A 12,105-nucleotide genomic window follows, 5' to 3' on the forward strand; every position below is an offset into this window, starting at 1 on the left:
GGATTACAGGCATGTGCCACCATTGAAACTCACTTGCTTGAAATACCTTGAAAGTCTGAAACTCACTGCTTCTTAGGACCTCTAGATTCTTGAAGCTCATAGCCACTGCTCTCAAAGCTTTGAAATTTACTAATCCACTGTCACATGTTATGCTCTGATATATGGACAGTGATGATGTCCTACCAGAGAATGAAAACATATGCCACCAGAGTGGTGCTTTGTCTCTATTTCTATTTCCCAACTACCTGGAAGCTGTATACTTTGTTTGTCACTTAAGGTCAGAGTGCATTGCTTGACAAGATATTGATTCCTTTGAATTCAACAAACATCTATTAAGCACCTGTCACATTCCAGCCACTGTCCTGACTAGGGATACAAAAAGAGGCAAAGAAGAGTCAGTCCTAGCCTTCAAGGGCTTTATGATCCAATTAGTTCCTTCTTTAAAAGGTTGTTTTGATTAAATACATCTTCCTTCCGTCTGTATCATTGCATAATATGACGGAAAACAAGCTGGAGAGATTTGGAGCTACATGGATATACATTTTATGCCTAAATTAACCTGGAAATGTCTTATGAGTCAAGAATATTCATATTCATTCATCAGAACACAATTCTTTCAGTATCCTGGAGATGGTTTTATCTACTCCATTACAGATTACTCATTCTTTGGGTCTAACTCAAAGGGCAAACAAATGAGTCATTCGGAGACTACAGATATATAGAATAAGTATAGGTACCTTGTTAGAAAGCTAACAGAGATTAAAAAAAAATACTTGCCTATAAAATGGGGATAATGATAGCACTTGACTCCAAGGTTTTTGTAAGAATGAGTGAAATAATGTATTTAAAGTTCTTTGTAAAATTTAAACTGCTATAGTAGTAATAGGAGGAGGAGCAGGAGGAGGAGGAGGAGGAAGACTAGGAATAGTGACATTTATACAGTGTTTTAAGTTTTACAGAAGACATATATCATGGCATCTGAGACTTGCAACCATCCTGTAATATATATTTTAGGTAAACAGGTACTGTCTACACAGAGTATTGAACTCACAGAAAGGAAAACCTGGGTCAAAATCTCATACTTGGTGTTTGCTAGCTAAGTTTATGATGGTGGATGAATCATCTAGCCTCAATTTACCCACCTATAGTACCTGCCACATAAGGTTCTTGTGAGGCTCAAATCTATTTTTATGTATATTAAAATGTTTTCTAAGTGTCAGTCTGTATCTGGCTTTAGAGTTGGAAGGAACTTTAAGGAACATCTAATTTAACCCTTCAGATCCAGGATTGGAACCCAAGTCCTGCATTTCCAAATCTACTTTACCATTCCACCTCCCCATTTGAAGGAGGAAACTAACACCTATAGAGGCTGATGGACTTGGTTGTGATCACATAGCAATCAAATGCCTGAAAAGCTGTTTGGGGGGGGGGGGTCAGAGTTCAATTGCCAAATCATCCATTTACTATCTGTTTGAATTTGGACAAATCACCTAATCTCTCTAGAGTTTGGTTTCCTCTTTTATGAAAGGAGCCAATCAGATGACTTCCAAGGTTCCTTTCAGCACTGAATCTTTGATACTAAACTATCCACTGTGTTACACTGGTCCTTCCTCCTTCACATGCTTGCCATGAGGATGAAATTATGTAAGATTCTTGAAGTCAGTTATAAATATGAAAATATATCATATAGGTGTGACGTATTGTCGTTCCCGCATAGCATCAGGAGGCACAGGATTTGGTAACAGGAGAATTAGCAAACATCAGCTAATGAATTAGTACTCACAAATAAAAGTGCTCTGCTTCGATAGTATTTTCACTGCCTTGCTATACTTTCAATATGGTTTTCTTTTCTTTCAGGGGAAAGAGGAACTATGATTTCGTAGGTTGAGGGAATTCTGGGTGAAAGAATTTCCTTTTACCAATCCGGATTGGCAAAGTGCCTGAAATATATTGCCTCAGGTGGGACAATGAAAGTTTAAGGAATTAATTCAGAATAACACAGCAAGTAAATGTCAGAGGTAGGATTTAAACCCAGTTTTCTTGATTCCAAGGAGAGCTGTTTGTTGAATATGCCAAGTCACAACTCCTGAGTTTTCCATAATCTAATGTATTGATAATCAAATTAACACCATCTACTACATTGCTGCTAATCATCTCCTGGATAGTATAAACAGATACGGCAGAGTTGCAACGAAATATCAAAGGGATCTCCAGGAAGAGTGAATCTGATGGGATTCATCATATCGCAGTGATAGTAAAATCAGAGCTGTTTATGTGCTAACTGTGTTTCTTACTTCACTGTAGGGTACAAAACTGGTAGCAGTCAGTGCAATTTATCTAAATCTTTAATACTTTATGTTTCAGGAACAGAGACAAATTTGGTTTCTAAAGAGCATCAAGAGTAAATGTTACAGGACTATCTTTAATATTGTAGGATTATGAGCAGGTATTGAAGCAATCGATTTTGAATGTGTAACCATGCATCACAACCATCATTAAAAAAATCAGCCTCCTGTCCCCAAAATTAGCTGCTTTATCTCTGTCTCCCTATGAATATAGGCCAAGTGGGTGTGAGTCAGAAGAAAAACTAAAGATCCTGCCAGCTATGAAAACCTCCGTAACAATTCTTGAAATTCAACAACAGAAACTTATTGAATTCACAGCCTGAAACCATGAGGTGTCACTCATTTCTTATCCAGTCCATAAAAATTAAAAGTCTCTCATAGCTTTCCATTTGCAGTGGACATTTAGTAGTTAAAGGAGCGGGAGGGTCTAAAATGCTACCCAGAATCATGTGTACTCACCTTTGGATAGAAGAGGGGGGAATATATAATCATAGAAAATAACAGTTTGAAGTGACCTTAGAGATCACCTTTTCAAACAAAGAACTACAAAATCCCTAGCAAGTGAACATGTGATCATTTACCTAACTCTTAAGGATCTCCACTGAGGGGGATTTTGATATAACTGAGGGGGTCATACAGTCAACTTCTGGTCAACTACACTTTTAGGAATGTTTTCTTTTCTTGGTTTTTTTTCTTCCTTCATTTTTTTCCTCCTTTTCTTTCCTCTTTCCTTTCCTCTTTCCTTTCCTCTTCTTTTTCCTCTTCCTTTTCCTCTTCCTTTTTCTCTTCCTTTCCCCTTCCCTTCCCTTCCCTTCCCTTCCCTTCCCTTCCCTTCCCTTTTCTATCTTTTCTTCTTTACCTTATCTTTCTGCTCGTCATAATTTTAAGGACTCTCTACCCTCAAGAGGATAGGGGACCTCCCCCTGCCAAATAAACCAGCCATTGAGTGAATTCATGGCCTTCTAGACAAGCCTATGTGGAGAAAATAGGTCTATCTCCAGTTTGTATCTAATTTTCCTTTCATTCAGGCACTTGTGTATTCTCAAGGGGTTAGGGAAGCCACTGGAGGCTCAGTGGCCAAGTCTGTGAAAGAATCATTTCTCAAGAGTAGTCTGCTTCAGCTAGCTCAGCAATGGGTCTACCTAGCAGCCAGTGTACCATGCCTTGAAAGCAAAGGGACAAATTATCTATAAACTATGTTACATCTGGAAGTGAACTCAGTGGTGGAAATGATGGTAGCAACCTCTTTATGTTTGATTCCACTTTCTCCTGGCATCAAGATGGTAGAAGGGTGAGTTCACCTTGGTTCAGGTGGATTATTTTGTGTTTTCTTTTAGTAAATATCCCTTTGTAAAAATTAATGATTATTAACAGGTCATCAGTCATATTGAAGAAATATCAACTGGTTAGATGAAAATAAAGAAATCATCAGTCAATATTTGTATTGGAGAGCAACACACTAGAATGGAGGCTTAGAGCGGTAGCATTGGAATGCCAGTGTGGCTCAGGAAAATTCTTAGTACCTTGAAGAGAGATAGGGCAATAACCTGGCTCTAGTGACTGTACCAGCCAATGAAATTGGTGTTGGGAGAATGAATCCAAAGCTGATAGATGGATAGATAGTTGGATATACATGTTTACACACTTGTATACATTCATACATACACATGTCCATATATAAGCTTTATTGAAACCATCTTGTATTTGCTTATATTTTCAATATTATGTCTACCAGTGGACTCAAAGCCCCCTGAGGACAGGATAAGTTTTTCATCTTTGTGTTTATGTCTTCAGCATCTAACACTATGAAATGTTTATAAGAGGCACTTAATGAACAGTTTAAAAATTGAATGCTATATTTGTGTTAATTTTCAACAAGAATTCTATTGCAAATGCTTAATACAATCATAGGATTATGGCTTCAGAGCTGGAAGGCACCTTGGAAGCAATCTACTCCACTTGTTTATTTTTTTTCATCTTTTATTTCTTTCGATTCAGCAATACTCAGGAAGATGTACTTCTCATAGCCAATAGACTCCAGTTCTGTGTGCTTGGGACCCTGCCTCTCTGGCCATTGTAGTTTCATGCCAATGTAAAGCACAAACACTCACTGACCAAAACAGAACTATTAGTTTGCCCAACTCGGTTATTTTATATTAGACTTTTCTTCCATGATGCTATATTGCTTTCTTGATCTATGCTATAAGGCTCCTTGATACTATAGTTTCACAGAGGGTTGTGGTCTTGGCTCTGAGTGGTTCCTTGCTTTCTTTGTTTGAAATTCCATTATTTAGTTGAAGAAACTGCTGACCAGAAAAAGTGACTTGCTCAAAATCACACATATATTAAAAGAACTTATTTGGGACTTGAACCAAATCCTCTAGTTCAAGATATGCTACTCTTTTCACTATGCCAAGCTACTTCTCCAGCAATAAAATTTTAAAAAAATTCCAAAGCCCGTGTTTGAGGGAAAAGAATGGTGGGAAATGGGAGATACCACTTTCAATAGGCAACTTTGCTGTTCACTTCTGTGCTGAAAACAGGTCAACCTTATTTTTGAATAATAATAGAAGTCTGGCTCTAAAACAAAACAGAATTAATATACTCCAACAGTTCCCACCTCACCCCCACAAATCTCCCAAGTCTAAATCATTAGAAACTCACTTTAACCAGAAACATAAAACATCTGTGCCAAAGTACTTCTTGGGAAATACAATCATTAATTGATTACAATCCTGGACCTATGCAAGGCTCCCTAAAGACATCATCTGTTGGGGAGAGAGAGTGGAATGGACCTATTAACTATTCATCCCTCTACATTCTCAAATATCCTTCTTCACAGTGTTAGATCATCTGAAAACAAAGTACAAGAATGCTCTCATCTCAGGCCCCTGCAGAAATACCTTCACTGACATGATTTAATGTTGTGTTCTCCACTTTGAGAGAGAGTCAATATAAAAATCTTCCATTTGAACATCGGTGCCGTCTCTCTTGCAAAACCAAAGTCAAAGACATTGTCTTCTGTGTTGCCCAGTGTTTCTTTTATTAGGGCCAACATGATAAGCTGCTCCTTGGCTTTGGTTCCAGGAGTCTTTTTTTTTTCCTGGAAAAGAATCTGCCTGTTTTAAAAGCTCTAGTCTGACAATGAAAACTTTGAAACCCTATGTGTGCCCTGCTTTGCTTTAACTGCAAAGAAATGTGGGGCCAAATTCACTACCCATTGGTAATATATAGTAAGTTCACTTCAGATGCTTTGTAAAATCTATTTCCTCTGTGTTCCTTACTTAACCTGTGTGCTAGCTTTCTCCTTAACTTGTCTTTTTCACATTAAATCCAATCTTTTTTAATTGTCTTATTGATGCCTTTTGTTTTTTAGTAATAACAACAAATAGATAGCATTTGTGTAGTACTTTACTGTCCTCACAATAACCCTGGGAAGTAGTTGTTAATACTACCCTCCTTTTGCCAATGAGGAAGCTGAGGTAAAGAGGTTTTATGACTCACCCAGCAACCCACAGCTAATAAATGTCTGAGACTGGATTGAATCCTCCAATGGGCTGGCCATGTTGTTCAAATGCCAAAAGTACATTTGCCCAAAAGACTTTTTTGAAAAACTCACACAAGGCAAATGCTCATATGGAGGTCAAAAGAAGTGATACAAAGACATTCTTATGTTCTCTCTAAAGAACTTTGGAATCAATTGTGAGACTTGGGAGACACTGGCACAGGACTGTCCAGCATGGTGAGCCCATGTCAAAGAAGGTGCTGTGCTCTTTGGGCAAAGCAGAATTGAAGTAGCTCAAAAGAAACATGGGATGCACAATTTTAGAGAAATCTCCACTCTATGGACTATTTGTGATGAACCAGTTAGGATAAAGCATTCTGAGCTCATATTTGTCTGATCTAACCTTGACCCCAACATAATAATGTCATTTTGGTCCTCTTAGGAACAAAGGACAACAACCATCCACCGGGCCAGCTAGCTTTTCAGTAACACCAACCAATACAGCTTATCTATCAGAATATACAATATTCAACATTTGTTTTGAAGCTGAAGAAACTGAGAGAGACAGAAGTAAAGTTCCTTACCCAGCTCGCAAGTAACTGAGAGCATATTTTGAACTCAGATTCTCCTTACTCAAAGCCCAGCACTCTACCACTGAACCATGAAAGACAATGAGGTGGAAGCAGAATTAAATAAGAATAAGGTACATGATGGAATTGGATTTCATGCATTCAAAAGTGACTCAAATGATGCCAAAACTGTACAAAAGGGACATATGACCTCCTGCTGGTGACCTATGGTTGTCAGTCTTGAGATGTCACCACTTTCAAAATTCTTAGGAAAGAAAATCACTAAATCCAAGACATTAGAATGTCTAGACTGGTGATAACTGCCATTGATATAGCACATTCAAGTTTGTAAAAAAATGCACATATGTATACATTTGACCCTGGAATCAACCCAGTGAGGTAGGCATTACAGACCTGTTTTAATCCCCATGGAAATGAAGAAACTGAGACTGAGAGAGATTGGATAACTTGCTTGGAGTCATACACCTAATGTGATAGGTAGAGTTTGAACCAAGGTATTCTGAAATATGGGGTCAACTCTGTCCTCACCATATCACACTATTCCTGCAACTACCCAAATACCAAAGCAGATCTGGGATCAAATCAATCCCTTGAAAGCAACGGCCCAACTGATCAATGTTCCCATTTCCCTGATGTTTCCCTACGATAGCAAGATGTGAAATATTATTGTCTCTGTAGAACAAGGTGCCTGAATGAGGGCAACGAAGAGGACAATGAAGAGGCACGTGATGCAGGTGAGCAGACTGGAACATATAATCAATGAGGAACTTGGAATAAGAACAATAATAGTGGCTGTCATCAATAAGTGTTAGATAGCAAGAGAAGATCTAAAATAGAATACTATATCAGAAACTGAAGCAGCATGATCATGTCTCCTATTTTATTAATAATGATTCACATTCACTTCCCATTTTAAGAATGACAAGGTGTTTTTATCAGAACAGCCCTAGAAGTGGGTAGTATTCCAGCTAATTGGCTAGATTTCTAGCCACTTAAACTATCCAGGTAGAGATTTCTTTAATAGCTCACATTTAAATATCACTCAAAACTTTACAAAATGGCATTGCAGGGTAATATCTGAGTATAAGACCTACCTCTGAGCCTGGCTACATGATCCTGAGAAATTCGTTGAAACTCTCATTACTCTAGTCAATTCTGTCTCGGACTATAAAATGCAGCAAAGGTGCTGCCTACATTTATAGAATGTTTACTCACTCAGGAATTCCCTAAACCAATGAAATCATAGACCCACTCCCTATTACTTTGCATATATTATCCAATTTGGTATAAATTTAGTTTGATAAAAGGCAGCTGAATGTACATTTTAATAATGAATTGTTTAAATTCTCCAGCATCTATCAGTGACTTCTTAGATCAGTGGGAGGCAAAATATATTGAATGTAATTTCTTAATAGAATTCAAACTAGAATGGGCATGGAACCCAGTTTGGTGAGTCCCATGAGACCTAAAGAAATTTTCCATAGAACCAACATTTAAAGGATGCATAATTGAATTAGGAAGCTTTTGATTGTGAATTGTTAATGACACCAAGTCATGAGCCACTAGCAAAATACTTTCCTCATATGCTCATATGAATTCAACTTATTTATTTTTAAAATTATTTTCACAAATAGATTTGCTTGTCCTGGATACCACAATTGTTATATATGACAGTTCCTTAGCCCACTGTAAAGGAAAACCCAGAACTTCTGGGAAATTATAAAATTTAGAGGAAAAAAGAAATATCTGAGTTTGGAAAGGATTGGTCCAATCAATTGTTAGCTTTGCTTCACTGGCTATGCCCTGTCCAATATATGATTGACAATTATAAAAGTCGTAGACTGAGTTTGTCTATCAGATTAGATAAGATACAAGGTCCCTTCCAAATCTAGGTTTCTATAGGTGAGTGTTGTCTTTTTGCTGTTGTTGTCACACATTTAGAATTTTTTGACTCTCTTCCTAAATCTTTTCCAGAGGAACACTTTTGGAGTTGCCTCAAGTTAACTCTGAAGCAGCTGGGTGGCTGAATATTAGAGCACCCCCTTCACTAAAGCATCTAGACACCCATTTGCATTTCATGCTTTTATGCCTTTGCTGAGAGTATTTCTATTTTCCACACTCAGAATTTCTTTCTTATTAAAGTCATATGCTACTCAGGCTGGCTGGCTTTTGGACAACAGGCTTACATTCCATTGCTGGGTCATGCTGAAAATATTTCCAGTTTGGAAAGACCTTGTAAAAGTTGATGGTGGGCTTCACTGATAAAACCATTAAAATTGATATCAAGGAGTCATCTTGATAGAAAAATTAGGATTCATATTTGATCAATCAATAAACATTTCTTAAGATCCTATTATATTCCAAGCACTGTGCTAAGTGTTAGGGATATAAAAATAAATACTCCCTACCCACAAAGAGCTTACAATTAATAAGAGGCAACATTCAAACTAATACATAAAAAGCAAGGTAAATAAAGAATAAATTGGAAATAACGGGCGGCTTTGGAATTAAAAGGGGTTGGGGAAGCCTTCCTGTAAAGGGTGGAATTTTAGTTAGCAGTTAGAGGAAGCCAAGAAGGTAAGCAGTCAGAATGCAGAAGAAAGAACATTCCAGGCATGAGGTATAGCTGGGGAGAATGTCTAGAGATAAGAGATGGAGAGCTTCATTAGTGGAACAGCCAAAAGGCCAGTGTCACTGGATCAAAGAGTAGGTAAAAGAAGCCTGGAAAGATAGGAGGGAGCTAGATTATAAAAGGCTTTGAATGCCAAAAATGCATTTTCTATTTTCTCCTGAAGTAAGAGAGTGACTGGAATTTATAGAGTGTCTGTGTTTGGCAGGAGTTGGGGAGGGGGGTGACATGATGGTACCTGCACTTTGGAAAAATCACTTTAATAGTTGAATGAAAGATGAATGAAAGTAGGGAGAGGTTTGAGGCAAGCAGATCCACCAGCTAGCTATGGCGATAATCCAGGCAAGGGATGATGATGGCATACACTAGAGTGGTAGCAGTGGTAGCAGAAATGAGGGCATCCTGAAGGAATGGTGAAGGATTATGTGTGTCTGTTTGTGTGTGTGTGTGTGTGTGTGTGTGTGTGTATACACATACATAAGCTAACAAAATAAAGGTAGGTTGACTCAATTGGGCCAATCATTCTTAAAAAGAATCAGAAGAGACATAACTATCAATCAAGTACTTGAAAGGCTGGCATGTAGAAGATCTTTAGACTTGTCCAGTTTGAACCAAGAAGAACACAGAGCAAGGGTGAAAGCTGTAATGAAACAAATTTAGAACTGATATTAGAGAAACCTTCCAAACAATGCCATTTTCCTTAGTGGAGTGGACTGCCTTGTGTCAGTAGGTAATGGTTCTTTCATCATTGGAAGTCTTCCAGTAAAGTAGCATGACCCTTTTTCAGGTGTACAGTAGTAGGGTTGGAGGAGGGGAGGGAAAGAGAGAGTTTTAAGGTCCTTTCCATCCTGCTGATTCTCTGAATGTTTATCAAAATAGTGACTTACACCTGAGCTGACTATCTGGTCTGTGTCCAAGCAAGCACATCATTAATGTAACTATAGGCTAATTGGAGGGTGTTACAGCAATAAAAGAAGACTGACCGCATAACTTCATGAACAATTGTCCTAATTGATTGTGTTCAGTGTCATTCTCTTCCTAAATGCATCTGTATTTAAGTATACAACCTTCTTATTACATTAATTATGAATGTAGGTATCTTAATAGAAGTTTCAAGATGTGCTTCCAAAATTAAAGAATAACTTTGGGAGGGGGTAATTTTTAATTGTCTCTGTAGCCTCAGGGCATAGTACAGTGCCTAAGACATAATAGTACCTTAATAAATTATTGTTCATTGATAATATTCTATTTACAAAATGCCTTTACTTTCTTCTCCTTCACACTATCACTGTTCTCTTCAGCTGACACTGTATGATGATACATGTGTGTGTGCATGCACACACACACACACAACAACAACAACAGAAACAATAACAACAACAAAACAAAAAGTCCTCAGAACTTTTTTTCTGTATCTAATTCTGTATCTAATTTAAATTAGTATTAAGACATGAAAAAAATCTTAATGAACTCTTCATTACCTTTAAAAATGCTATTAAAGTATTTGTGTTCCCAAAGCACCATCCTTCTTTGCATAATAGCAGAAGGTGATTCAGCAAAGGTAATTTTCGGAAAGTGCAATGAAAGTTACATTGAGTGTCATGATCCTATGAACCAGGATCATGGGAGCATGAAATAATCTGCATGGAAGGTCGATTGGGCAACTTAAATGCTGCCACAATGCGTTTCAATATCTCTTTTCCTCTCCCTGATAACAGAATATACACTGGGAGAAAGAGAGAAAATAAATGACATGGACAGCCATAATTAGGAAACCTTTTCCATGAGCAATAACTTAAATAGATAAATGACCTGGAAAAAGTCACTAATTAAATACATTTGCATTATTTCAGCTCTATAAAATGATTCTGTCCTTTGGTCTTGAATTCTGAAAGCACAGAAACAGAGTGAGATTAAAAACTAAAACAACCATGTGATGAGAACAATGATGAACATTTCAAAGTTAATTATATATTTTAGACACAACACCAGTTACTATGCTTCATAGGCCATTGCAACAACAAAAATAATTGAAGCCAAAAGAAAAGTCATACCATGAGGACATCAGGAAATGTTGAATGATCCATCTCTCTGACAGCGATTTCACGTTCTCTCTGCCCCATGTGGCTTGCCAAACAAAATCCAGCAATAACTGAAAAATTGAACAATTTCCCTAAATGGATGCTTTAAATTCTTGCCAAATAAAGTAAGATTCTGTTAATTAAAATTTTGATTGCTTTTGAAAGAGATTGAAAGATACTGGGTTTAACCTTTCAAAAATAGAGAACAAATTTTCTCTCTTTGCATATATTAAATGAATGACTTCTTCAATGCATTTCGAAAAAAAAAAGTGTTTTAACACATATGTATATTCAAATAACACCTGTGGTGCTGAATAAGGTGCACCCACATGGTGGCCTTTGGATGAATGTTAGACAGATGTTTACCTGACTTCATGAATCTGAACATACCCTTAAAGAAAAGTTTTCTTCTTTCTTTCTTTTTCTTTCCTCTTTCTTTCTTTCTCTTCCTTCCTTTCTCTTCTTTTCTTTCTTTCTTTCTTTCTTTCTTTCTTTCTTTCTTTCTTTCTTTCTTTCTTTCTTCCTTCCTTCCTTCCTTTCTTTTGCTTTCTTTCTTTCTTTCTTTAAATCTTTTCCTTCCTTTCTTCTCTCCTTCTCTCCATTTCCTTCCTTCTTTCCTTTCATTCTTTCTTTTTTCCTTTCCTCCTACCTTTCTTATTTTCTTTCTTTCTCTGTCTTTGTTTTTTTGTGCTTAAAAAGGTTTTATTTTATTGGTATCTTTTATTTTTACACAATCTATAATTCCCATTATATCCCTCCTATCTGCACCTTCCAGTGATTCCTTCTTCATAACAATCAAGAAGGAACCCCAAAAATGTCAGTAAAATTGACAAACACATCAAAAGCATTTAAAACTGTATGCAGTGTTCTACAACCATGACCGACATCTGGCTAAATATGCTTAAAAAGCAGAATTTTTCTATATATCATCCTCTCTGCCTCATAATGTAAGAAA

Source organism: Trichosurus vulpecula, chromosome 4, assembly GCF_011100635.1.
Source record: "Trichosurus vulpecula isolate mTriVul1 chromosome 4, mTriVul1.pri, whole genome shotgun sequence".
NCBI classification, from domain to species: domain Eukaryota; kingdom Metazoa; phylum Chordata; class Mammalia; order Diprotodontia; family Phalangeridae; genus Trichosurus; species Trichosurus vulpecula.